General features: G+C 48.3%; 2 protein-coding genes across 5 annotated transcripts in view; one reads left to right on the forward strand and one right to left on the reverse strand.

Annotated features, from left to right (window-relative positions):
• The window catches only part of CPQ (carboxypeptidase Q), a 545,816-nt gene that overhangs the window by 492,174 nt on the left and 28,563 nt on the right, over positions 1-25,079 (forward strand). The window lies entirely within an intron of this gene.
• The window catches only part of TSPYL5 (TSPY like 5), a 54,612-nt gene continuing 43,825 nt past the window's right edge, over positions 14,293-25,079 (reverse strand). For all 4 annotated transcript variants that reach the window (XM_019468074.2, XM_053896091.1, XM_019468066.2 and 1 more), the window contains one exon: positions 14,293-15,712. The gene's annotated coding sequence lies outside the window, so the exon portion shown is untranslated. The remainder of the gene's footprint in view (positions 15,713-25,079) is intronic.

Raw genomic sequence — 25,079 nt, forward strand, 5'->3', positions numbered from 1 at the left:
ACAGGTGCCTGAAATGTAGATAAATGGGCCTTTACATAGGAAGAAAGACACAAATGTCCCGCCACTAAAATCCTGGGTACAGCCAGCACCCCGTGACACACATTGCCCCAAGCTGCAGCTCCTGCCTGTGTTCTTACCCCCGAGGTATGCAGCTGCATGTGCTGTTGTGTGGGGAGAACATACAGGTGGCTGGGAGGTGGGGGAAGGTGTGAGGAAATATTCAAAAATCATAACTGGAGGCAAGAATGCAATGACACAGGGGAGTGACAGGATCCGCGTAAGACAGGAGCTTTTTTCAAGAGTGATGTTGTGAAATCTGAACAGCCTCGGAGCTCGGGTGTCCAGGGCTCAGCGGGTATTTGTTTCATAACCCGAGACCAAAAGCGTTCGGCTGAGCTGGGCTATAATTGAGTGCCACCAGGGGTGCTGCCAGCAGCTCATCAAACAAAAGCACCAAAAGCTTCTCTCTGAGCCGGAAAGGCACAGGTGGAATCCGCAGGGCCTTGGGCCCACTGGAAACAGAGCTTCGTCGGGGGGGGGGGGGGGGGGGGGGCGGTGGTAAAGGGCTGTGATTACCAGCTGATCCAACCCAGGCGGGGTTGTTCCAGGGCAAAGGGAAGCCACTGCCAAGGGAACTGATGCCAGAGTGCTACACAAGTGGGTGGGCACTGCCTGCTTTTGTTGACGTGGCCCTTCTGGCTGCCAGCTCCCTTCCCACCACTGCGGCTGGGAAGCAACTCACCGACACACGCATGTCCAAGGCCTGGCAGGCCAGCCCCGCTTCCCAGCAGAAGATAGCAGCATTCAGACACAGCTGGAGGGTCACCTCTTCACTACCAAATGATGGGGAACCATCAGCCTTGTTCAAAGCAGCAGCCAAGCCCATGTTCGCCTGGGGAAGATTGTAGCACACAGCTCAGAGAGGTTAAGGAATGAGCACAAAGCAGCCTAGCAAGTATCACAGTGGGGATTTCGATGCAGGTTGTCAGTCACTAGGGCAGACTGTGCCCTTTCTGCCCTATCTGCTGTCCCTTCAAGGAATGGAGCAGCATTTCTCAATGGGGACGTTGTTGCGACTCAGGCACAATTTGCTCTTAATCGTACTGCCCACCCATTAGCATTCTGACCCACATCCCAAGTAGGTAGCATTCTCCAGCTCAAACCACTCCACATATTGCCAACACCCCCACATGGCCCTCTTGAAAACTACCTGACAGAGACCCAGAGAGTCAGAATGCTTCATCTGGGAGCCCAGCTCTGAGTCTCCCCTCCTGCTACATGACCCACACATCCATAGATGGGGCCTCCAGGTGGTGGTGGGAGCCGAATCAGGAAAATTCTCATTCATTAGAGGCCTCTTTGTGTCTGTCCTGAAATCTAACAAGGGACTGAATATATGTATAACCCAGAGGACTCTCATCCCTACTTCTCTCTGGGCATCCCCGAGAGCCTGATCAGTCATTGACAAAATTGAGAAGGCAGTGAGATTTATTTTGGGTTCCCTCCTGCTTCCCATTTGTTGCTTCTCTCCTAGATCCCACAGGGCACCTTTCTCTGCCCAGTGCCCCCTGCCATCTTACCCACCTCTACCTCCCCATAATCTTCCTGTCCACCTACACCATCCAGTCCACATGCTCTCAGTGTCCTCAGCACAGCCTCCTTCTGAGGCAAACACTAATGAATTCTGTCAGTTGAACCAGTGAAATTGATGAAGTCTGTTGCCTCTCCCAGAAGCATTTGTGATTCAAAAACTTATTAACTTCATGACCTTATTGAAAAACGGGCCCCTTGATGAATAGACATTTTTCCAAAGAAGGTATGCAAATCGTCAACGAGCATACGAAAACCTGCTCAGCACCACTAATCATTGGGGAAATGCAAATCAAAACCACAGTGAGTTACCACCTCACACTCATTAGGATAGCTACCATCAAAAAAGCATAAAATAACAAATGTTGGTGACTATGTGGAAAAATTAGACCTTTGTGCATTGCCAGCGAGAATGCAAAATGGCACAGCCCCTGTGAAAAACAATATGGTGTTTCTGAAAAGAATTAAAAATAGAATATCATATGATCCGCAATTCCACTTCTAGGTATCTATGTAAAAAAAAAAATGAAGCAGGGTCTCAAAAAGATAATTGTGCATCCATGTTTATAGGAACCTTATTCACAGTGACCAAAAGATGGAAACAACCCAAGTGTCCATTAACATCCACGAATGAATGGATAAACAAAATGTGGTATGTCCATACAATGGAATATTATTCAGCCTTGAAGGAAATTCTGAAACATCCTACATCACTGAATCATAAGGACATTATGCTAAGTGAAATAATCCAGTCACAGGACAAATACTGTCTGGTTTCACTTAGAGAAGGCACCCAGAGTAGGCAAATCCATAGAGAAAGAAGTCAGAACGGTGGCTGCCAGGAAATTCGGGGAAGGAGGCATGGGGAGCTGTCTAATGGGTACAGAGTTTCAATTTTGCAAGATTTTTACAGAGTTTGGGAGATTGGTAGCAGAACATGTGAATGTACTTAACACTCCTGAACTGTACACTTAAAAAGGGTTAAGATGGCACATTTTATGTTATGTGTATTTTACCACAATATTTTATTTTTTTTCCAAGGCAAAATGCTATTTATTTATTTACTTATTTTTAATATGAAATTTATTGTCAAATTGGTTTCCATACAACACCCAGTGCTCATCCCAATGGGTGCCCTCCTCCGTGCCCATCACCCCCTTTCCCCTCCCTCCCACACCCTCATCAACCCTCAGTTTATTCTCAGTTTTTAAGAGTCTCTTATGGTTTGGCTCCCTCCCTCTCTAACTTTTTTTTCCCTTCCCCTCCCCCATGGTCTTCTGTTATAAGTTTCTTCAGGATCCACATAAGAGTGAAGACATATGGTATCTGTCTTTCTCTGTATGACTTATTTCACTTAGCATAACACTCTCCAGTTCCATCCACGTTGCTACAAAAGGCCATATTTCATTCTTTCTCATTGCCAAGTAGTATTCCATTGTGTATATGCAAAAAAATAATAAAAGCTTAAATCCATTTACTTACAAAGCAAATTTTATATCAATACTGTAAAGATAGAACCATTATGGGGCGCCTGGGTGGCTCAGTCGGTTAAGCGGCTGACTTCGGCTCAGGTCATGATCTCACGGTCTGTGAGTTCGAGCCCCGCGTCGGGCTCTGTGCTGACAGCTCCGAGCCTGGAGCCTGTTTCAGATTCTGTGTCTCCCTCTCTCTCTGACCCTCCCCCTGTTCACGCTCTGTCTCTCTCTGTCTCAAAAATAAACATTAAAAAAAATTTTTTTAACTAAAAAACAAAAAAATTTTTAAAAATTAAAAAACATCGGGGCGCCTGGGTGGCTCAGTCGGTTGAGCGGCTGACTTCGGCTCAGGTCATGATCTCGCGGTCCGTGAGTTTGAGCCCCGCGTCGGGCTCTGTGCTGACAGCTCAGAGCCTGGAGCCTGTTTCAGATTCTGTGTCTCCCTCTCTCTGACCCTTCCCCGTTCATGCTCTGTCTCCCTCTGTCTCAAAAATAAATAAGCGTCAAAAAATTTTTTAAATAAAAAGATAGAACCATTAGCCATAAAAATTACCTCCATAAAAAGAAATATTTATTAAATTCTACTTTAAGAAAAAATGTGTTAACTGAAAATAACTAATTGTGGTCGCTATCAGGTATGGCCAGTGTGGTCTAGGAAAGGAGGCTGAAAATAACCGAGACCAAAGGGGTGTGTGGGGCCCCAGCCCCTTCCCCACCCTCGGAACTCTGAGTAACTCCGGCTAAATCCAGGGGGTAGGACAGCAGGCCTGGGAGTTATAAGCATTGAAAGGGCTCTGGAGCTGCCCACATAGCCCTGCCTATGGCCTAGCATAGAAGGTGATCTGACACAGTGGGTCATTCAGCACCAGGTGCCCGAGTCCAACTGCTTGAGTTCTTACTTGCTTGGCCATTTACTAGATCTTTCAGCCAGCAGATTCCTTAGCCTCTCTGAGCTTTGAAGGCTTCCCTACCTGTGGATAGAATCCAGCACAACATGAGTTTATGGTTTTGTTGAATGAATGGGAATAATATAACCTTTGTCATAGGATTGTTGTGAGATAGGTCTATAGCTCAGAGTGTGCCTAGCCCCTGGTCTGGACTCAATGCAGAGCTATTATGCTGTTCAAAGGTATGGTGACCTGCCCCTGGCCCTGACTCAAGAAAACAAAATGGCATGAATTCAGGTGGTGGGTGACACTCAGAAGGGGCACTCTATGGTACTGGACCATCGGTCCACTCCTCTCCTGTGCAGGACAAGACCTAGTAGCCACCACCTCCCACCTCAGAGAGGAGATGGAACAGTTTAGTGAGTCGGGCCCCATCTTCGATCTTGGGGACAGGATTCAGCCCTAAAGGGGAAAAGGTGAACCAGTAGGCCCAGCCCATTGGTAACGACATACCTCTGGTCATCACTCCTAAACACCAGGCCTTCAGCTCTAAGACTAAGTCCAGAGCCATGGCCGGTGGGCTGAGGCTCAACCATCTTGACCAGGTCAGATCATGTTGGTTCCAGAAGTAAACTTGACCCAGACGGTTGGGGAGCGTGAGGCTTCTGTGGCACTGGCATGACCCTCTTGTGAAAGCATGTCTTCAAATTCAGATCCACGGGGCCTGGAACTTGGGAGCATCCTGTTGTCCATTGGCACCCATCAACAGGAACGGAAGTGAGGACAAGAGGCCACATTAACCCAGAATTGCCCTGTCTTGCCGGTGTGGCCCTGGGGGAAACGGAGAGATTGATGCAGTGGTCCCTGACCAGCCAACCCCTGGTGAGCAACTCAAGGGATCCCACATTGGAACCCCCCGTCTGCTGTGTGGCCAGCCCCAGACATCCATCCATTTCCTTCTGAGACCACGAGGTCCTCCCGGGGAACCTTTTACCCCTTCAGGCAGTTTGGCCGTGCCACAGCTCCTGGCACACCTGTGGCTGCGCACGAGCCATAGACGAAGCAAGTGCCCAAATAATGCAAATCGGTTGTGCCTTTGGCCTGTACCCGCAGGGCACCCCTGACCGGGCTCTCAGCTCTCTGCCAGTGGTCCTCCAATACCACGATGCTTTATGCTGAGTTCACCACCTGAGCACGGGCACGGCTGGCCTGGCCATTGGAGGCAATCGTCTGGGCACAGCAGGCAGAAACAGATTTGTTTTACAGTCACCGCCTTGAATGCGACGCGCATCCCTTTTCCAAAGCGTGCACCACTGGCAACTTCTATCTGAACTTCTCGGAAACGTGTTTGGCAAATCACATGCTGACAGGTTTATCTTGTTAGCTGTCAGGATGAGTAAGGAGGCACGTTGAATGCCATCATTCAGCCTAAACGGAGCAACGCTACAACTCGAGAAATCTGACAAAATAAGTACATTTCCCAACCAGATTTGTCAGATTTCTATTAATCCTTTGTTCAGAACTTGTCGTAATTGACCTTAAATAGACCTCCGATGACCCAGGGAGGTGGAGACCTCACGCAGTCGTGTGCCCGACGTATTAAAGCCACGAGCCGTGGCACAGCCCTGCAGAGACATGTAATGGAGCAGCTACCCAGCCTGCACCTGTATGTTTTAGTTGTCTTTCAGTATCTAGTTACCCTGAAGGAGCCACTGAAAACCATACATCCAGGCCTTACCGCCAATGCAAGCTGAAAGCCAAGGGGCAGGTGAGGTAATTGCCACATTCTTAACGGTCCCGTCCACCTTTCCAGACATCCTGAGCAAAGCCCTGAAGTGAGTTCAAACGCAGAGGAAATGATTAGAGCAAGGGTTCTGGGGATACAAAGATTTCATGGTATTGCAGGACTTCAGAGTAGAGAAATGAATAAACCCGCCCCACTCTCTCTATCTTCTCTGTTAGATCAGCTCTGCTCTGGCTTCAGGCGGCAGATCAGTTGCTGACTCATCTGTGACACTTCAGGGGTCCCCAAGAGAGAGGGCAAACCCACCCCTTGCCCTAGCCTAAGGGGACAGCCTTCCTGGGTGCAATCCCTCTGAGTGAGGTCAGGTCCGGAACTATGCTTGTTAAAGCTCTGCGGAGGGGGGCCTTCTATGTAGACCCGATGTACCCCCATGCCAGGAGAGGGTGCTCTTCCGGCCCCAGGCCTGGGGCTCTGGAGCCAGGGTCAGAAAGGGCAAAACAAACATTGAAAGCACAATTTTATTTTCTCCAAAGGTTCTATTTTATCTAAAAATTCATAAAATATTTATATCATGTGCTTGCTCTGTTGACATAATCAAAATTCAAAACTTCTCCCTAACTCTCTGAGAAAAACTGATTTTCCAGGAAAAAAAAAAAAAAAAAAAAAAAAAAAATATATATATATATATATATATATACCTGGTTCATCCTGTGGCCTTATCTCCTAATAACAGGTAGAATTTCTGGAGCATTTACTAAGTACTGAGGAACATCCTAGAGCTTTATCTGCCCTAATTCCCTTAAATCTCACACCTGCACTAGGAGGGAACTGTCTTTATCCACGTTTCACAGACGAGGAAGCTGAGGTTGAGGGGATTACATGAAATCTCACGCAGGGGAAAGATGTAAACTGGGGCTTGTATCTAGTTGTTTGCCCCCCAAGACTCGTGCCCTTGACCGTTATGATTTACAGCCTTCCGGCATGAGAAGCATGACCCCACACTAGAGGCTGTTTGCTTGCTGAGCAGAGATGGGCTCTCAGTGACATCGCCCCCAACAATGACAACAACGTGCATGCAAAGCCAGGCAGTGAGCAAGCCGAGGGCCTAGAATGCTGCTGTCCCTCCTCCAGGTCAGACCCAGCCCAGCAATTCCCCAAAGAGGAGTTCGGAGAGGCTCAGAAGTGAGAGCCATGTGACAGCCAGGGCCTCCACCTCCCAGCCTTCCTTCCCACAGAGCACGGTCGGAGAGCACTGTCAGGGGAGTCCACCACAGAGGGGCACACGCACGGTTGCATCAGCTGGGAGCACAACTTCCAGAGGGTCGGCCCCCGGAAGCCACGCGGCGGGTGCCGTGGCTTTGCTTTGGCATTTGAACCTGTGTATGCTCTCTAAGCGCATGCCTCAAAGACAGTTTCAGCGTCTGCCTTCACCAAACATTCTCCCTCCAGTTACGCCTCCTTGCAGGTTCCCTGAAGCAAGGACATCTAGGGAAATTCCTCTGGCCCGTCCCAAGATGCAGACTTGAGTGTGCAGCTCAGCAGACATGACAGATGTAAGTTACCCAGGACAGAGTCCAGTAAACAGGGACTTGATTTAGCCTGTAGCGTGGCCACTCACTCATTCCTTCATTCATGGCATATTTATCCAGCATCTACTAAGTGCCACGAACGGTGGTGGGTTTTGTGTGGTAGACACAGATTTACAGGACATAGTTCCTGCTTTCATGACTTCAACATCAAATAGAGGACAGTGGCATAAATATCTACCTACACTTAGAGCGTGGAAAAATGCAGGAACAGGTAACAATAAATAATAAGAACTGGTACTTAATGAGCACTTACTATGTGCCAGTGGCTGTCTGTACTAAACCATTGTCACATACTAATGTGTTTAAGATTTACCAAACCCTTTGGGATAGGTCCGGTTAGCATCCCATTTCACAGATGAAGGTACTAAGGCTTAGCAATATTCAGTTACTTGCCCAGGCAAGTTACAGCTGGGCATTTCAGACTAGGTTTCTCGGGATCCAGTTCAGAGCTGCTTGACTGCAGAGCCTCCACCTAAAGGGGTGTGGTTTCCATCCCAGTGTGGCCACATGGCAGCTGCAGTGGCTGACTCCCAGAGCCTGTGTGAGGATGAAAGGCGTACGGCAGGTAAGGTGTGCACCCACTTAGGTCATCGGCCATGACTATGAAGGTCTCAGTGCTCTGTGTGGTGAGGTCTGGGTGAAGCGCCTCTTGGTCTATCAGTGGCTTCAGTGGCAAGTAGTCAGGCAAGGCTTCAGAGAGCTGATCTTTAATAGGATTAGCTTGCCAGACAGTGTGGGGGGTGGGGGAGAGAGGAGGATGCAGGAAAAGATGTTCTGGGCGGTGAGAACAGCATGAATTAAGGGAGAAGTGGTCATGTATGGCAGGAGGCTGGGGTGGGGAGAATAAAAAGAGCCCCGAGAAGTGGGCAGGGACCGGCCCTGGTGACCACAGGTGCCATGCTATCGAACTGCACTTGACCCTGAAGCGACAGACAGTGCAATGGCAAAGTGACTCTGCAACAATCCAGAAGGCGACCTAGAAAGGGAGCCCTGGGTGGTGGCAGGAAGCCCAGGGAGAAAACTGACAGCACGTCGCACTGACAGAGTCATTCACTCATTTGTTCGTTCATTCACTCATTCAGTCGGTCAGACAGTCAATCAGCAAATATTCGCAGTAGTGTTCAGAGTGGGACCTAAGGTCCCCAGGACCCTTTCAGGGGTACGCAAGTTGTCAGAACTATTTTCCGCATACTACCAAGACCTCATTTATCTCCTTCACATTCATTCTCCCGCGAATAACCTGTGGAGGTTTCAGAGTCTACATATGGCAGACTGAAGGCCTGAGCAGATATGGGAACCCCTCCACTTTTCATTAAGTCAGATGGGAAGAGATTTGCAAAATGGTAAAACAAGGACATCCTCCCCACTAAAGTTTAGTTTTTGGTTTGGGAAAATACAAGTCATGTTTTCATAATAATAACTTCTCTATGTTAATATGCAATGGGTTCTTTTTTTTAAATTTTTTTAAAATTCATTTTTGAGAGAGACAGAGACAGCGTTAGCAGGGCAGGGCCAGAGAGAGGGAGAGAGAGTCCCAAGCAGGCTCTCCACTGTCAATGCAGAGTCCGATGTGGGGCTCGAACTCACAAAGCCATGAGATCACGACCCGAGCCGAAACCAAGAGTCAGATCACGACCTGAGCCGAAACCAAGAGTCAGGTGCTTAACTGACAGAGCCACCCAGGTACCCCGGGTTCATTATATTTTTTAAAGAACTAATACATTTTTTAAAGGCAGTATTAAAAATGTTGTACTTTAATTTTCAAGATGGTAAGTATTGACAAGACATAGCCCATAAAAAGCAATGTTTAAGAGTGTGGAAGAGTCCTGAGAATAAACAGGTTGAGAACCACTGGGCCAGTCTGCACCAGGCGGTGCCCAGGGCGCCAGGAACAGAGCGATGGACAAGACCCTTCCCGTGGGAGGGCAGGCGAGTTGATGGACAGTGGTTTCAGGAAGCCACACAGAGTGTGGAGCGTGGTAGAGGGTGATGGATGGAGGGGCAGTTGGCCGCTACATTCGTGCGTGGGCAGCAAACCGCCTCCCCCTGCTCTCCCTGAAGGTCGTGTCCCCAGGGCACTGCACCCTCGGAGGGCTCTCGATTCGGGCCATGTGTCCCTCCTGCACCCCTAGGAGTACAACCAGACCTGGAGTGGGGGGCAGGGATGCAGGCTCCACTTGCCCTCCTCCAGGGCTCCTCCTCCCTCCTTCTCTGTCCTTGATACTTTGTCAGAACCTTCCCGAGGCCAGGGCAGGGTCACTTCCCCGGACACTCATACCGTTCATCTCACGGATGAACCTTCCACACACCTCCTCAAACACCTCTTTCTATCCTCACTCACGGCTTCCCCATCCTCTGAGAACAGGGACCCGATCCAGAAAGCAGGGTCACATCTTGCCCTCCGTGCATGTCCCCACTACATGGGGTGCAGACCTCCTGCCCCTCCCTGCGCCCAGCCCAGTGAGCCTTCCTGTGGCTGCCCTCCACACTGCCCCTCCTGAGCGCCTCTTCTCGTCCATCAAGGCCGCTCCTTCTAGCAGCTGATCCCTCTCTCCTGCATCGTCCATTTTTAACTCTTCCCTAGAACTTTCCCACTAGCACACAGATAGAATTTCTCCCATAAAAAAACTCCCTTTACCCCACATCCTTCTCTACTGCCCCATTGCTCTACTCTGTCTTTTACAGCAAGGTAGTTCTTTTTTTTTTTTTTCTTTTTTTTTCTTTTTTTTTAATGTTTATTTATTTATTTATTTATTTTTAATATATGAAATTTACTGTCAAATTGGTTTCCATACAACACCCAGTGCTCATCCCAAAAGGTGCCCTCCTCAATACCCATCACCCACCTTACCCTCCCTCCCACCCCCCATCAACCCTCAGTTTGTTCTCAGTTTTTAACAGTCTCTTATGCTTTGGCTCTCTCCCACTCTAACCTCTTTTTTTTTTTTTTTTTCCTTCCCCTCCCCCATGGTCTTCTGTTAAGTTTCTCAGGATCCACATAAGAGTGAAACCATATGGTATCTGTCTTTCTCTGTATGGCTTATTTCACTTAGCATCACACTCTCCAGTTCCATCCACGTTGCTACAAAGGGCCATATTTCATTTTTTCTCATTGCCACGTAGTATTCCATTGTGTATATAAACCACAATTTCTTTATCTATTCATCAGTTGATGGACATTTAGGCTCTTTCCATAATTTGGCTATTGTTGAGAGTGCTGCTATAAACATTGGGGTACAAGTGCCCCTATGCATCAGTACTCCTGTATCCCTTGGGTAAATTCCTAGCAGTGCTATTGCTGGGTCATAGGGTAGGTCTATTTTTAATTTTCTGAGGAACCTCCACACTGTTTTCCAGAGTGGCTGCACCAGTTTGCATTCCCACCGACAGTGCAAGAGGGTTCCCGTTTCTCCACATCCTCTCCAGCATCTATAGTCTCCTGATTTATTCATTTTGGCCACTCTGACTGGCGTGAGGTGATATCTGAGTGTGGTTTTGATTTGTATTTCCCTGATAAGGAGCGACGTTGAACATCTTTTCATGTGCCTGTTGGCCATCCGGATGTCTTCTTTAGAGAAGTGTCTATTCATGTTTTCTGCCCATTTCTTCACTGGGTTATTTGTTTTTCGGGTGTGGAGTTTGGTGAGCTCTTTATAGATTTTGGATACTAGCCCTTTGTCCGATATGTCATTCACAGCAAGGTAGTTCAAAGCTTCCTGATGTCTTCAACTCCCTCCTTCTCATTTATTCCTGAATGCACTCAGTCATAACCGCTGTCCCACCATCCCACAGAAACTGTCTCCAGATGACACGTAAGTCTCTAACTCAGCCCCTACTCAGCCCTCACCTGGCCTGACCCTATAGTATCTATAGTATCTCTATAGTATCTCCCCCCTACCCCCTATCATCATGCCCCCTCTTCCACACTTTCTTTACCTGACTTCCGGAACACCACACTCCCCGGCTTTCTTTCCCTCACGAGCTACTCCTTCTTTGCCTTGTTTGTTGCTTCCTCACCGTCTCCCTGAATTGTTTGTGTCCCAGGCTTCAGTCACCAGACCTTTTCTCCTCTCTCAACTACAGTCTCTACCTGGATGATTTCAATCAATCTCCATGTTTTAAATATTGTCCATATGCTGCTGACTTCCAAATTTCTATCTCCTGCCTGGACCTCTCTTCCTTTAACCGCAAATTCATAAATCCATGCTCTTCAGTGGCCATGTCAAACCTCACAGATCCAGAGCTGGACTCAGACTTTCTCCCCCAAAGACCTATTCCTTCCAGAGTCTTTCTCTCATCTCCAAAAATGGCAACTCCATTCTTCCAGCGCTCAGACCAAAAGCCTCGGGTTAGCCTTGAATCCTGTCCTGGCAGGCTGAGCTATTTGGTGCAGGCACAGAGGAGGAGGAGAGTGAGAAATGACCAAGGCCAAGGTTTCACCAGGCAGTACCACAGAGGGAGAAGGAGGAAGGGGAACCGGCTGTCCCCACAGACTCCAAGCTGGATAGGAAAGCTTCTGAGAACACCAAGATGTTGGTGTCACTGAAAAATTGGCCGGGTCCGTGAGTTGAGTCCTCATGGAGTCAAGGGTTGTTGGGGTTATCAGAGTAAACAAAGCAGTGGTCCGAATGAGATACGTGAAACGATTTCGGCTACTGTGCAGTGGTTTTTATGGTGCCCTCCACAGCAGCGTGGCCACAGAGCATCTGTTAAGGTGGGACGGAGGGAGCATTGCTGCAGTGAAGCTGTCAGCATTCTGAGTGGCCAAGGATCGCCACCCTGGATGATGGCGATGAAAACAGCCACACTTCTCTGTGCATCCTCTATTGCCCTGTTTTTGCTCACGTATCTGTGTCCCACACTAGCAAGCACACCCAGCAAGCATGGGAACCGCGTCCTAACAACGACCACCGAACGTGGCACGGCAGAGGTGTTACAGAAATGCACTCGGTTCTTTTAAAATCAAAGGGCCAGAGAGGAGATGGCTGGAGGAAGCCTTCACCTTAAGACAGAATTGATGGTTAACATCCTCTGAAACCAAGCTGAGCTTGAGGCCCATGGACTGCATCTCCTGTGGCATGGGCTGCACTCTCTCAGCTCGGCACGGTCGTGGTCTCAATCCACCACAGCTTGTTTAGCCATTTAAGGACCTGGCCCCGTGAGCTCCCACAAGCTGCACCCTGGACAAGCGAGCTACTCTCTCCCTTGGGACCCTAGATTCAATCCCATTGTACCCCATTATCATCGAGCAACTGTGTGTCAGACTCGGAAGTGCCAGGTGCACAACAGCTCACCTTCCCCCTTTATTTGGCAAAGCCCGGGAAATAGGCTCTCGCAGAACGGCAGTGCTTCTCTTCCAAGAGTAACTGCTTGGGAATAATGGCTTCTTCTGGGATCGAGAGAACGTCCCTCTAAAACTCTACGTAAGCACAGAGCTTTGCTGAATTTCAGTGAATAGGGCCAGCACTGCCTGACGAAGGATTAGGATTTTGCCTGACGAAGCTGGGTTCCTGCTGGTTCTTTTTTATTGTCGCAGCAGAACTGGCTCACGTGGAACACGTTCTTCCGTGTAACGTTCATCTCTTGAAAAGACCAAATCTAATGCCCACCTGCTTGTCATAGGAACACAGCAAACAGAGAGCTGTGCATTCTGTTGTCGCTGGTCACCATCGAATCCAGGCTGCCCAGGGCCCCCTGGGAACCAGAGACAACCCCTGTCCATACCCTGCACCCCCAGTCAAACTTGCATTAAAGGTGTCAGACCACTTTTGCCACCTTCTCTCACAAACCCAAGTGTATTACAACCCACATCTCAAAGAAAATGCTCCAAAGCCTGGGTTTATCACCACCTTTATTCAGCATCTTAATGATTTTAGCTACACCTACCCTCCAAGCCTCCGCTTAACCCCTACAGTTTGAAATAGGAAGGCTGTTCACTTTATCAACTTCACTCGTTCATGATTCGTTTGGTCATTCATCACTGGTGCGCCTGGCACAGTCCCCAGGGTCAAGCAGGCAGACACGCAGAGCAACGATCACAACGCTGACAGTTGCCAAAATGGAGGCAACACGAGGTTGAGCAGAGCCTCCTTTTGATGCCAGGGTTTTTGTACACGTCTTTCTCTCCGTTTGAAATAATAAGAGCTAAGATCTGCAGAGCCCTCGGTAATATGTCCAGAACCATGCACAATTTAATTTTCCTCAGAACTGAAGACGAGATCTACTTAACATCTTTTTGCCTCAGTTTCCCCATCAAAAAGACTGTCGAAGAGGCTTAACTCGCCAGGCGTAAACATGACACAGTTTTGTTTCTTTAGTGACTGTGAGCAACCACACTCTGTCACTTTTAGCCATTACATTATTTGTTTCCTGTGGTTGGACTTGATGCTCTTTTACGGGTGCCAGTTCCTCTCCTGCCAGCCCCCCAGTGCTGACTGACTGGATCTATAGGTACTGCGGTTTGGGGCCAGGGCAGGGGTGTGTCAGGACAGCTTCCACGCCTCCCTCCCTCTGACACTCACCTTCCAGCATCGGGAGGAGGGAGGGGCAAGTCACCTCCTTCTCCGAACGCCCGTGGTGAAGTCGTTGTCCTATGTCAAGAGTTGTCACCCCAATCCAGCCACGTTCTAAACTTGGCAATGATGGGACGCCTGCCACACTAACGCCACTGCCGAGCCTTTCATCCCTCATAACACCTTAGGTACCAACTAGTCACTTTCATGATTCTTCTGACAGAACTCGCTGCATCCTTCTTTGTCCCGTTCTGGGGCAGCCTCCATTGATCCGCGGCCCCCATCCCATTTATCCTCTGCAGGCCCAACTGTTGACCATTGTCTTCTCTCCACCTGACTGTGTCTTTTGACATCCCAATGCTCTGATGAGTTGGACAGGAACCCAAGCTGGACTGGACAGGGACCGAATCATGAAGGGCTGGCATGTTCCACAATGGAGTAGAGTGTTTATGCTTTAGGCAAGATGAAGCCACAAAGAATTTTGGACAAGGACACGGCATGATTAGATTTGTATTTTATTGCCATTGTTCTCAGAGCACAGAACAGAATAGGTAGAAGAGTGTAAGACCTGTTAACAGGAGACCAGTCAGGAGCTGAATGTCATGTTTCCAGTTTTCACGTCGTTTGTGAACACAGCCAATTATGATCCATCTTTTTTGGCTTATGACACGGTCTACAAGGTGATTCAACAAGCCTTGGGCAGGTTGATTGTCTCGATCTACGGTAAGGCTGTATTGGGTTGAATCGCGTCACCTAAAGAGATACGTTGAAGTTCTAACTGGCAGAACTGTGAATGGGACCTTTGGTCTTTGGAAATAGGGTCTTTGCAGATGTAATCTAGGTAAGGTCATCAGGATTAGGGTTGGCCATAAATTCAATGAGTGCAGTCCTTCTAAGGACAGGGAGATTTGAAGACCCATGGATACACACACAGAGAACAAAGCCACTTGAAGAGGTTGGGGTGATGCAGCTATAAGCCAAGGAACTCCAAGGACTGCCTGCAACCACCAGGTGCCAGGAAACGCGAGAAAGGATTCTACCCAGAGGCTCAGAGGCAGCATGGCCTGTGGCCCCTTGATTTCCGGAACCATGAGACAATAAACTTCTGTTGTCTTAAGTCACCAAGTTTGTGGTAATTTGTTAATGGCAATCCTAGGAAATGAATACAAGGGCTAAATAATTACAGAACATTAAAGCCAACTGTACCTATCAGATGAGGAGGCTGGGACGCAGACTTGTGACTTGGCTTCCCAAAGTCCGCAGAGAGCCCATGATAAGCTCCACAGGTAAGGATAGCACAGTGCACGAACAGCCACGGTTCCCCCGGGCGATGGCTCCTGACACTTCTGTGGCTGCCCGCTTTTGACTTTGGATCCTCTGCTCATGCCCACACATGTAGTTTGGGCTATTTAAAAATACCATAGACTAGGTGGCTTAAACAACAGAAATTTCTTTTATCAAAACTCTGGAGGCTGCAAAGGCCAAGATCAAGGTTCCAGCAGAGCTCAGTTTGTTGGTGGGATCTTTCTTCCTGATTTGCCGGTGCCTGCCTTGTCCCTGTGTCCTCATCTGGCCTTTCCTCGGCCTGTGCAGAGAGAACAATCCCTCTTTTCCTTCTTTTGTGAGGCAACGGTTCTTATCAAAATAGGGCCCGGCCTTCATTTCGTCTCAGTTACCTGCTTATAGGTTCTATCTCCAAATCTCCAAAAGCAGTCACATTGGGGTCAGGGCTTCAACATATGAGTTTGGGGTGTCTTTGTCAGTCGGGGCTGCTATAACGAAGTGCCCAGACTGGGCAGCTTATAAACAACAGACGTTTGTCTTCTCATGGCTCATGAGGCTGGGAGTACAAGACCACGATGTCATCGGTGGGGGGGATTTCTGGGAGGGCCCTCTTCCGGGTTGTGTCCCCACCCTGCAGAGAGTGGAAAGAAGCCAGGGACTCTTACAAGGGCACTAATCTCATTCACTAGGGCTCCATCCTCACGACCCCATCTAATTCTACTCACCTCCCAAAGGCCCCGCCTCCTAATACCGTCACATTGGCAGGTGGGGTTTCAACGTATGAATTTGAGGGGGAAGGACACAAACAGGGGACACAATTCCATGCATAGCAATACTGAAGGCAAGGTGATGTCATTCTTCACATGTCCCCTTCCGACCAGACTACCAGCTCCTTGAGGAAAGAAACCATGTATTTTTTACAAATTTATCTGATACTCAACACAATGTCTGATCCACGGTTAGTGCTCAAAGGGTATTCATCAACCTTACTGAATGTGTCATTCCTTTACAAGCTGTCTGCATGTCCCAAATATATGGAGAGGCTGGAGAGGCCCTGGGGTCAGTGCGCATGGGAAGTTCCCTGTACAAAAGCGTATGTGCAGACAGATCATGCAAAGTTGCCAGCAATTGATGAGTAGTCCACGAAAAGAAAATATTTCATGTTCAAAGAAGTTTGGGGAGGGCTATGTTATACAAAGTTAAACCTTTTCCTTTACGTCAGGACCTTGAGGGGTCCTACCATGTGACCCCCGAAAGACGAGTGTTAGCAGGAATCTCTCTGCCTTCCAGCCCACCCGACACCTGACTTGTCCCAAGCATCCCTCCTTTTCTGCTAAAGAATATTTTGTGTTCCTAGTGGATTTCTGTTTTGTTTTTAAGCAAGGTATGAGCCAAAGGCATCATCTTGTGAGCTGTAAGTCTGTGCCAGCTCGGCCTGGAGATGCTGACATGGCCCTAAATGTCACCGCATGTATATTAAAATCCTGGCTTCTCCCTGCTCTGCAGCGCCTGGAATCTCTTACCAGAGCCCTTTACAGGAGAAAACAGGCGCAGGAAAGAGATTACCGTGGGGTTGCAAGGCAGTCACCTAGGAGACCAACCGTGCCTCTAGATTCTGAGCACAGCCCCAAATAAATGAGGCTCATACGTGTCCTAGCTAAGCAGTGGGGCTGCTCATTTAGCATGGTGGGCTGTTGAGAACTGAGACGCTTAGAACTCACCCCTCTGCCCCCACCGCCTTGGAAAAGAGGAAACGGGAGCCCAGGGGGATGACGTGGCTTCCCCAACATCACAGAGCTCATGCTTTTCTCATTAAAATGTAAGTCTCAGCTGGGGTTAAAATTGTAACTCAACCTCCAATAGTTATAAGGTGCTGTGTTTTTTCTAATTGCTTCAGAAATGAATCTATGCAGCCCTGGAGTCCTAGCCTAGGGAGGGGAGAGGAGAGGACACGCAGGAAGCCATCATTTGCCATGAGGATAACAGGGGATCCATAGGGAGGGGCAAAGCAGGCGTTCTGTCTCTCTTCAGGTTCTCGGCCACACTCTCTCAGGCCTTCCGCTTGCTCCTGGAGATTTGTCTGAATAGCAGGGATTGGCAACCGCCAGGGACTAGGGAGAGACTCTTCCCAGTTCCCTGGAGGCCTCTGACCCCAGTTTTCTAAGCTCCTGCAGGAAGGAGTGTTCACAGTCAGCAGCCACCCAGAAGGAGGACCGTGTGGACACCTCTCGCCGCCCCCCGCCCCCTCAGAGAGCCTCTCCCTTCCCAGAATTGAACCTGCAACAATAGGCCAACCCAAGCTTCCTGTCTGAGGCCCCTCAGGTCTGCCCTGTTTGGGGATATTTGCATTAAACAGGGGACTCTACCCTGGGGGATACAAAGAGGAGAAATATATCACCCTGTCCTTTGCCTGGAATGGTTCACAGACCCTTGGGAGAGATTGAAAAAGTACAGTGAACCCTGTTTTCCTCCACCCCTCGCTCAGCACACTGATTTACTCCTGGCTTTGGTTTAGCAAGATGGTAAATCCATGCACCTGCACCCCAGAATAGAGAAACTAGAAGTTCCTTTCCCCCAGCACCTCCCCCAGTGGTCCAGTGTCACAGGGGCCAGGCAGGACTAAGCTCATAAATAGATGCTTTCCCCCATTGCTGAGTCTCGCCTCCTGTCTGTTTCCTAAACTATTGAAACAGTGTTGTTGATTCTACGTGTGCCTGATCGACCTCCCGATAAAATTCCTCTCCCCAACTAATCAGAGTCACTTTCTGTCACCTGCAGTCACAGAACCCTACAGGATACAGAGTTGTGCACAGATTATCAGCAGCGGGTTGGTACATGCTAAAGGTAGGACCAAATGCCACTGGGAGGGGGGAAATGTGTACTGGGGGAGGTGGGGACAGCAGGGGTGGAGATCTGGGGAGCCTGCAATTGTTTCCAATGCTGCTTCTATATGACAAGCCCAGCCAGCTCTCCCCCCTGACCTTCCTCCCCAGAACTGAGATACAACAATGACATGAACCTCATTAGACTCAGCCACACAGAAGCTGCTGCCACCTTTTCCTTCCACCTCTGAATGGGTGCCCTCAGAAAAAGGGGTAGGGTGGTGTTTACAGAAAAGCCACGCCAAGGACGGTGTGTTTGGTAGGTTTTGGCATCCTTACAAACCCAAACTTTCCACTGAACATGCCTTGGGATCATGGCAGCTTTGGGTTCTAGTCCCTGCCACCCCTACCCCCACCCCAACTTGCTGAAAAACTCCCCTTTTCAGGTGTTCCATTTTCCATTTCCCACAGGGCCCTATTTGCCCACATCTAAGTGTTTTTTCAATGTTTTTATTTATTTTTGAGACAGAGAGAGAGACGGCACAAGTGGGGGTGGGGCAGAGAGAGAGGGAGACACAGAATCCGAAGCAGGCTCCAGGCTCTGAGCTGTCAGCACAGAGCCCGATGCAGGGCTTGAACTCACAAGCTGCAAGACCGTGACCTGAGCCAAAGTCGGATACTCAACTGACTGAGCCACCCAGACGCGCCCCCTTCTGCTTTTTTTTCTTTTAAGTTTTATGCCTTCATGGGACTATGCTTGTAATATTCTGGATTAGTAATTTCCATAGAGATTCCAGCAAAATAACAAATCCAAGTGAATTAATTCTGACAAAACTCTAGCCAGAAAAAAGCGAAGAGGGCCAACTGCATGCTATAATCCTCGATCCCCAAACTCATGACTTTTCTGGTGTGCCCCAGGGTCAAGGACAAGGGCAGGATAAACATGATTTCCTCCTCATGCCTGCTCCTTAATGAGGGCATTGGAAATTCAGTCTGGGAACGATCTGTTCAAGGTTTGAGCGGTTGGCTCCTAGACAAGGAGGGATCTTGGGGAAAATACTATACTGTAATTGTAACAAGAATCCCTGTTCAATAGGAGATTTGCAGAACATTAAACACTATCCACAGACAGTTTCAGATGGAGTCCCCAGTGGAAGAGAACTGTAGGGTTTTTGAATCTGAGTTTCCTCCCTGCTATACTTGAAACCTCTCCTTCCACTTGGGATGTTGTGCTTAAGGTTTGGCAATGAGGTGGCATTTCCTTAAAAGGGAAAGAAAACACATATTTTTGTGGCTATGGCTCAGGTAGCTCATGTTCCCAGAGGAAACAAAAGTCTTTGAAACGAATGCTTGCCTCATTCGTTCTAAATAATGTTGATTTGTTTATGTCTTAACCTCTGGTGATTAATGAGCAAAAAGACATCTTCTGAGACTTGGAGCACACTGGATCCTTTTCAGTAGGCCACACTCGGGTAAATAAAGATGAGAAGAGAGACCCACTGTGACGCCGATGAAATATAGTGCTCTTAACCCAATTCGTCTGAAATTTGGGTGACCTTGGCTGTTCCTAGGGAAAACGTCAGTCTTTCCTGGGTATTTTTCTTTCTTTTTCTGCTTGGTAATCATGACTCGGAAATTTCAGATTACGTCCTAGGGTTTAAAAAAGTAAGTAATTATATAATTTAGCTTGGGCATTGCATAATATGATAGAATGGGGATTAGTCAGTTTCCTTGATTTGACTGGAGAAACAGTGCCAGGAGTCACTGGCTGTTGGATCTTGGGAAAGCCACTTTTTCCCTTCTAAACCTCAGTTACCTCAAGTATGGAGTGGGGTGATCATACCCACCTCACCTCCTAGGATCAAATTAAAAATGCTTTGAAAATTGCAAAGTCTGTCACAATTGTAAGCATGAGAAGGAAAAGGAGGTCAAGGTGTATTGTGCAAACTGAATCTGGCAGGGCCGTCTACACCTGAGTGCTATCTGCACCTCCGGTCTTGCTGTCCCCACAGCGATTTATCCCCCAGTGGAGACGAAATTGACATAGATCATACCATTCCCAGCTTCAAAACATTCCCCCACTGCAGCCAGAATAATGTTCAGACTCCTCTCCGAGGCCTTTGAGGCCTCGCCTGACCTGGCTCCTCTTTCCTCTCCAGGCTCAGGGCCCACCACACTGCCCTCTCACTCTCTGCTTTAGTCACACTACTTTTCCTTCAATCCTTTGGCCATGCATAGCTCCTTTCAGTCTCAGGGCCTTTGCACATGCCAGTCCTCCTTTCTTCACCTGGAAAGTCCTTTTCATCCTTTTCAGTTTACATGTTACTGCCTCCCTCTCAGGCCCACTGCCATACTGACCAGACGGTTTGTACAATACCCCACCTCAAGGGACGCCATTCACAAAGACCACAGCTGCACAATCGCGCTGTGACCCTGTCCTCAGCTTTCACCACTACTCCCATTACTCCCTTGACTCACACAGTACTTCCTTCACAGCACTGTGCACGTTTATGATCCTTTATTTGTTAAATGTCCATCTTCTCCACTAGACGGTCAGGATAGGGACTGCGACTCTCCTGTTCACCTGAGAATCTGCAGCACCTACAAAAGTGCCTGCACGTAGAAGGCACTCAGTAAATGTGCATGGACTGAGTTGCTATGAAGCACAGATGAGTACACGTCATGCTGTCTCAATCCAGCATCACTGAATAAACCTAGGCATTGAGGTTTGACAGGTATCTCCGCAGCCACCCGATGCTCACCTCCATCCCCGCGACCTGCGTTGACCTGGAAGCTAAGAAGTCCAAATATGATACAGGCCAGAGGAAGAAGGACAACGGAGCTGCTGGGAACTGAGCTCTGCCTTCTGCTGCTAAGAGACAGACACATCCCTGCCCACTAGAAGTATTTAGCTGTTCTCTCCAGAAATGGATTATCCCCAGGCAAGGTATGTGAGAGCAGAGTCAGAAGTCCTAAAGATCCGAATTTTAATCCTGTCTGATCACAGGTTGACTGGTAATTATCGACAAGGGATTGTAAAGTGTGCTATCCTTCTTCATCCTTGCTAGGATACTTTTAAATTAAACAAAGCACTTTATAAGCTCTACAGAACGGCTCCAACAACATGACGTAGCATTATTTTTACAGTCGAGCATAAACCCCCCGAGAATGCAACCGCCATGGCTTCCTCTCACTGGCTCTTACGCTGCAGCTACTTTAGTCCTAACTTGTTGGTTAACCAATCACAAAAGACTCAGAAACAGGAGATAATGTCCACTCTGTGTTTTGCATGACATTAAAATAAATAACCCTAGCAAACTCAGCGCTGTTGTTTGGTGAACCATTATTCATTCATTGCTACTTTGAGCAAACATTTACCAAATGCCTTCTGTGCACCAGGACTATACCATGTGATGGGAAAGACGTGTCTCCTGTCTTTGAAGACCTCACCAGCTTGTGCAAGGGGTAGGGGGACGGGAGGACCCAGCATGCAAGCGGAGGGGAAGTCTGTTCTAATGAAAGCATAAACAGCATTTCTTGGCAGCATGGCGTGGAGGCTGGTGAACTCTGCCTGACTAAAGAGATGATTCTCAGGCCTTCTCGTCAGGCCACTGTGAGTCAGACAGGGTGCAGGAAGGGGGCTGCGGACTGTGAGCTTGAGCTGAAAGCACAGTCCTGCTGTTGCCATCACAACGGGTTAGAGTTGGGGGCTGACTTTTTGTTGACCTCCCGATGCTCTGTGTAGCTTTGGAGAGGCTGGACGTGTCAGGAAAATATTTTAATAAGATCTCTGGAGAAAAGATGAGAGCTAAAGAAATCAACAAGATGGCTAAATGTTCCACATTAGAAAGGCACAGAAACTGGGGGCAAAGGAAAAAGACAGGAGGGACAACGAGAGCAGAAGAGGTGAGGACCAACCAATATGGCGGTGGCCAAAAACCTTCAGAAGCGGGATTGTATGACGCTGTGTCGTGAGTCATTTCTGAAGCGCCCATGTAATTCCTTTCATTTCACAAACCTCCAGTGAAGTCCCCTGCACTCAGAACTGCCTCCATGAGAAGTTTGTTTGGCAAGAGAAATGACTGAGTTGCACATTTGGGTTGAACACATTTGTGTTGAGACAGTGTCCAAGCTGACTAATTTGGTGGCAGCAAGAGGTCACAGTCTGAGGTGACCACAAGGCTGTAAGTTGGCTTGAGAAAGTAGTCAGTCCAGATCTGTAGGTTGAGGGTTGGAACAATCTCATCCAGCTAACACCCAGGCTTTACGCTTTTATGATCTCCTTTGATTGTGTAATAAATAGATATAATTATCCTCATCTTCCACAGGAAAAAGCCCAAGAGGGTACGCTATTTCCCTAAGTCCCAAACCTCATATTAAGAAACAAATCCAGAATTTGAACCCAAGCTGTTAGCTGCAACTTTGTTCAACTGTTTGTTTTGAAATTATTGTGGATACACAGGAAGTTGCAAAAATAGTACAGGAGAGCCCTTCACCCAGTTTCCCCAAATTGAGCCACAATTTGACGTTCTCCCCACCACTCACTGAAACTAGGGATAAAGAACTGAACTGCAGAGGCAAGAGTTGAGTGGGGCACCTGGGTGGCTCAGTCGGTTAAGCGCCCGACTTCTGCTCAGGCTCCTGGGTTCCAGCCCCACGTCAGGCTCTGTGCTGACAGCATGGAGCCGGCTTGGGATTCTCTCTCTCCCTCTCTTTCTGCCCCTCCCCTGCTCACTCTCTCTCTCTCTCAAAAATAAGTAAACATTAAAAAAATAATAAAGCAAGCCAGGCTTGCTTATTTCAGGCTTACAGATCATCAGGCACGATGCCTCTTACTGGGAACCAGAAAGCCAGCATAAAGAATTCGGCCTAAGGAAGCCCAAGCCCTGGGGCAGTGGTTGGAAACCCTGGCCACGCATTCCAATCACCTGGTGCCCTTGTAAAAAATACCAGGATGAGCATTGGGTGTTGTATGTAAGCGATGCATCATGGGAATCTCCTCCGGAAGCCCAGAGCACACTGCACGTTAGCTAACTTGACAATAAGTTATATTTTAAGAAATCAAAAAATAAATACAAATAATTAAAGATATTTTAAAAATTAAAAAAATATTTCAAAATAAAAATAAAATAAAAAATACCGGGCCTCCTTCAGCTTCAAGGTTTCTAATGTAATCAAAAAGACCCAGGACTTAGAGCCTCAGTCCGTCTCCAAGCCCCTAAAACACAGCCAAGTTTGTCATATGCAACCAGGGTCCACAAGGGCTGCAAAACTAGGTCGTAGGTATCAAGCGCCAGAGCGAGCCCGCCCTGTCCCCAGACCCGCGTGTCCGGCTCCGCTCCCTCGCGGATCCCATCACCGAGGCCTGAAATACCTGTAAGAAGAGCCCGTGAATGGAGAGGTTCCCGGGGTCACCTGGCAGGGGATTTCTCTGTTGTGTGTACTGCAAAACCTTGTGGTCCTGCCGCCCAGAACTGTGCTTCCCTTTCCGAAATGGTAAATCAGCTCTGGGCACATCAAAGGAGATTAGCATTCCTCTGGCACTGGCTTTGTTTTCTGATACATCTAAAGGAAGCAGGTCCGGGGCTCTCCAGAACGCTTTCCCAGAAAGCTCAGTCGCCTGCTGTGTGAGGTCACCCACCGGCTGGCAATTTGCATCCATCACACCTTGTAGGGAGGTGGGGGAGGAATTGGCAGGCTTTGTTTTCCAGCACTGGAGAAACAGATTTCTTCTTAAGCTTCACACAATAAATTGTATTAAATCCTTTCAGCAGGGTTTCCATGGCTATGTGAAAGCAAAATCATACAGTAATTGTTTTAAATAATACAGCAAGGCAGGCCGGAGAGTACGTCTTAATTTTTCTCATCTGTGCAGTGTTTCTGTTTTGTATGGAGATGTTCCCGCGGCGGGGAAAGATTTCTGCATTCACTGGGAGTTGCTTGGTGAGTGTGGTGCAAGGTCAAATACAGACTGAAATAAACAGACCTACCAAATCCCTCAGCCCCTGGCTTTGGTCATGTGAGCCCTGGGGCTGTTTTGCTTATTTTAAGTGGGAATTTGGATAGCATTTATCTCTTTGCTGCTTGGTCACCCAAACCCAAACTCCCACTGAGTAAAGCCTGGCTTGTGCTTCCCATGCCTTGATGGGGAGAGAGTTGGGGGTATAGCCCAGATAAAAGGGACTCCTGACAGGATCCTCCAGTCCTGCATCAGTTTGTCCCATGGAAGCTGGGATGCTCTGCAGTAGGAGGGATACTGCTTTCCAGTAGTCTTAGCTCAGGTAGCAAAACAAGAAAGATGTCATGCATAAGAGTCAAAGTCCAAAATTGATCGTCCTAGGTCCAAGCCCCATCAAGCAAGCTGTCGCAAGATTCCTCAAGGCTGAGATTCCATTTATTCGTCTGTAGAATGAGGGCGATGATATTTACACCAGAGGTTCTGAGTTCCAATGAGGTAATGCCTGTAAACTGCTTGTCCTGACAAAGCATTAGGGCTCAATAAATGGTATTAGTCTCTTTTATTACCACTATCATCTTTATTCTTTAGCTGTAGAAGAATCCCCCTCATCCCAAGGTAAACCTGAAGGCTGTTGTCTGCCTGGGTAATACCCAGGGTGAATTCTCCAAACACTACTGAGCCCCTTCCAGATGCCAGAGAGCTGGCTAGGTGCTGGAAAATGGGGAAAGAGGGTCTGGTTCCTGCCCTCCAGGAGCTCTCACCAACTGGTGCTGATGAACCTGACACCCAGATTGTACTTGGCCGTGGCTGATGGCCCACACTGTGTTATTACTCCAGGGAAAAGTCAGTTCCTGACTCAGGCTAGACAACCAGGTGGGTAAGGAAGGAGAGAGTTCTATACCATCACTGACAAAAATGTCATCTTGAGTCCTTCCAAATAGGGATGAAATTAAGTCCCTCAGCCAAGCCCCAAAGGGTGTCCAGGGTAGACTTCAGCCCAGGTCTTAGCCTTTGACCACAGCTGAAGTTGATGACAACCTCAATGGGTGGGAACTGGGGGAGGTGGAAGAAGGAAAAGACGGGGGTGGGGGCAGCATAGCTTCACCAAGTATGTATGAAATCACTTTGCAGACAAGCCAACATTGGAAGGAAAAGGACATTGGCTCTGATCACAGTCTGCCATTTTGAACTCTGGAAATTTATTTTAGCTTCTTATT

This window comes from Panthera pardus, unplaced genomic scaffold, assembly GCF_024362965.1.
Source record: "Panthera pardus isolate Hobbes unplaced genomic scaffold, ASM2436296v1 HiC_scaffold_7, whole genome shotgun sequence".
NCBI classification, from domain to species: domain Eukaryota; kingdom Metazoa; phylum Chordata; class Mammalia; order Carnivora; family Felidae; genus Panthera; species Panthera pardus.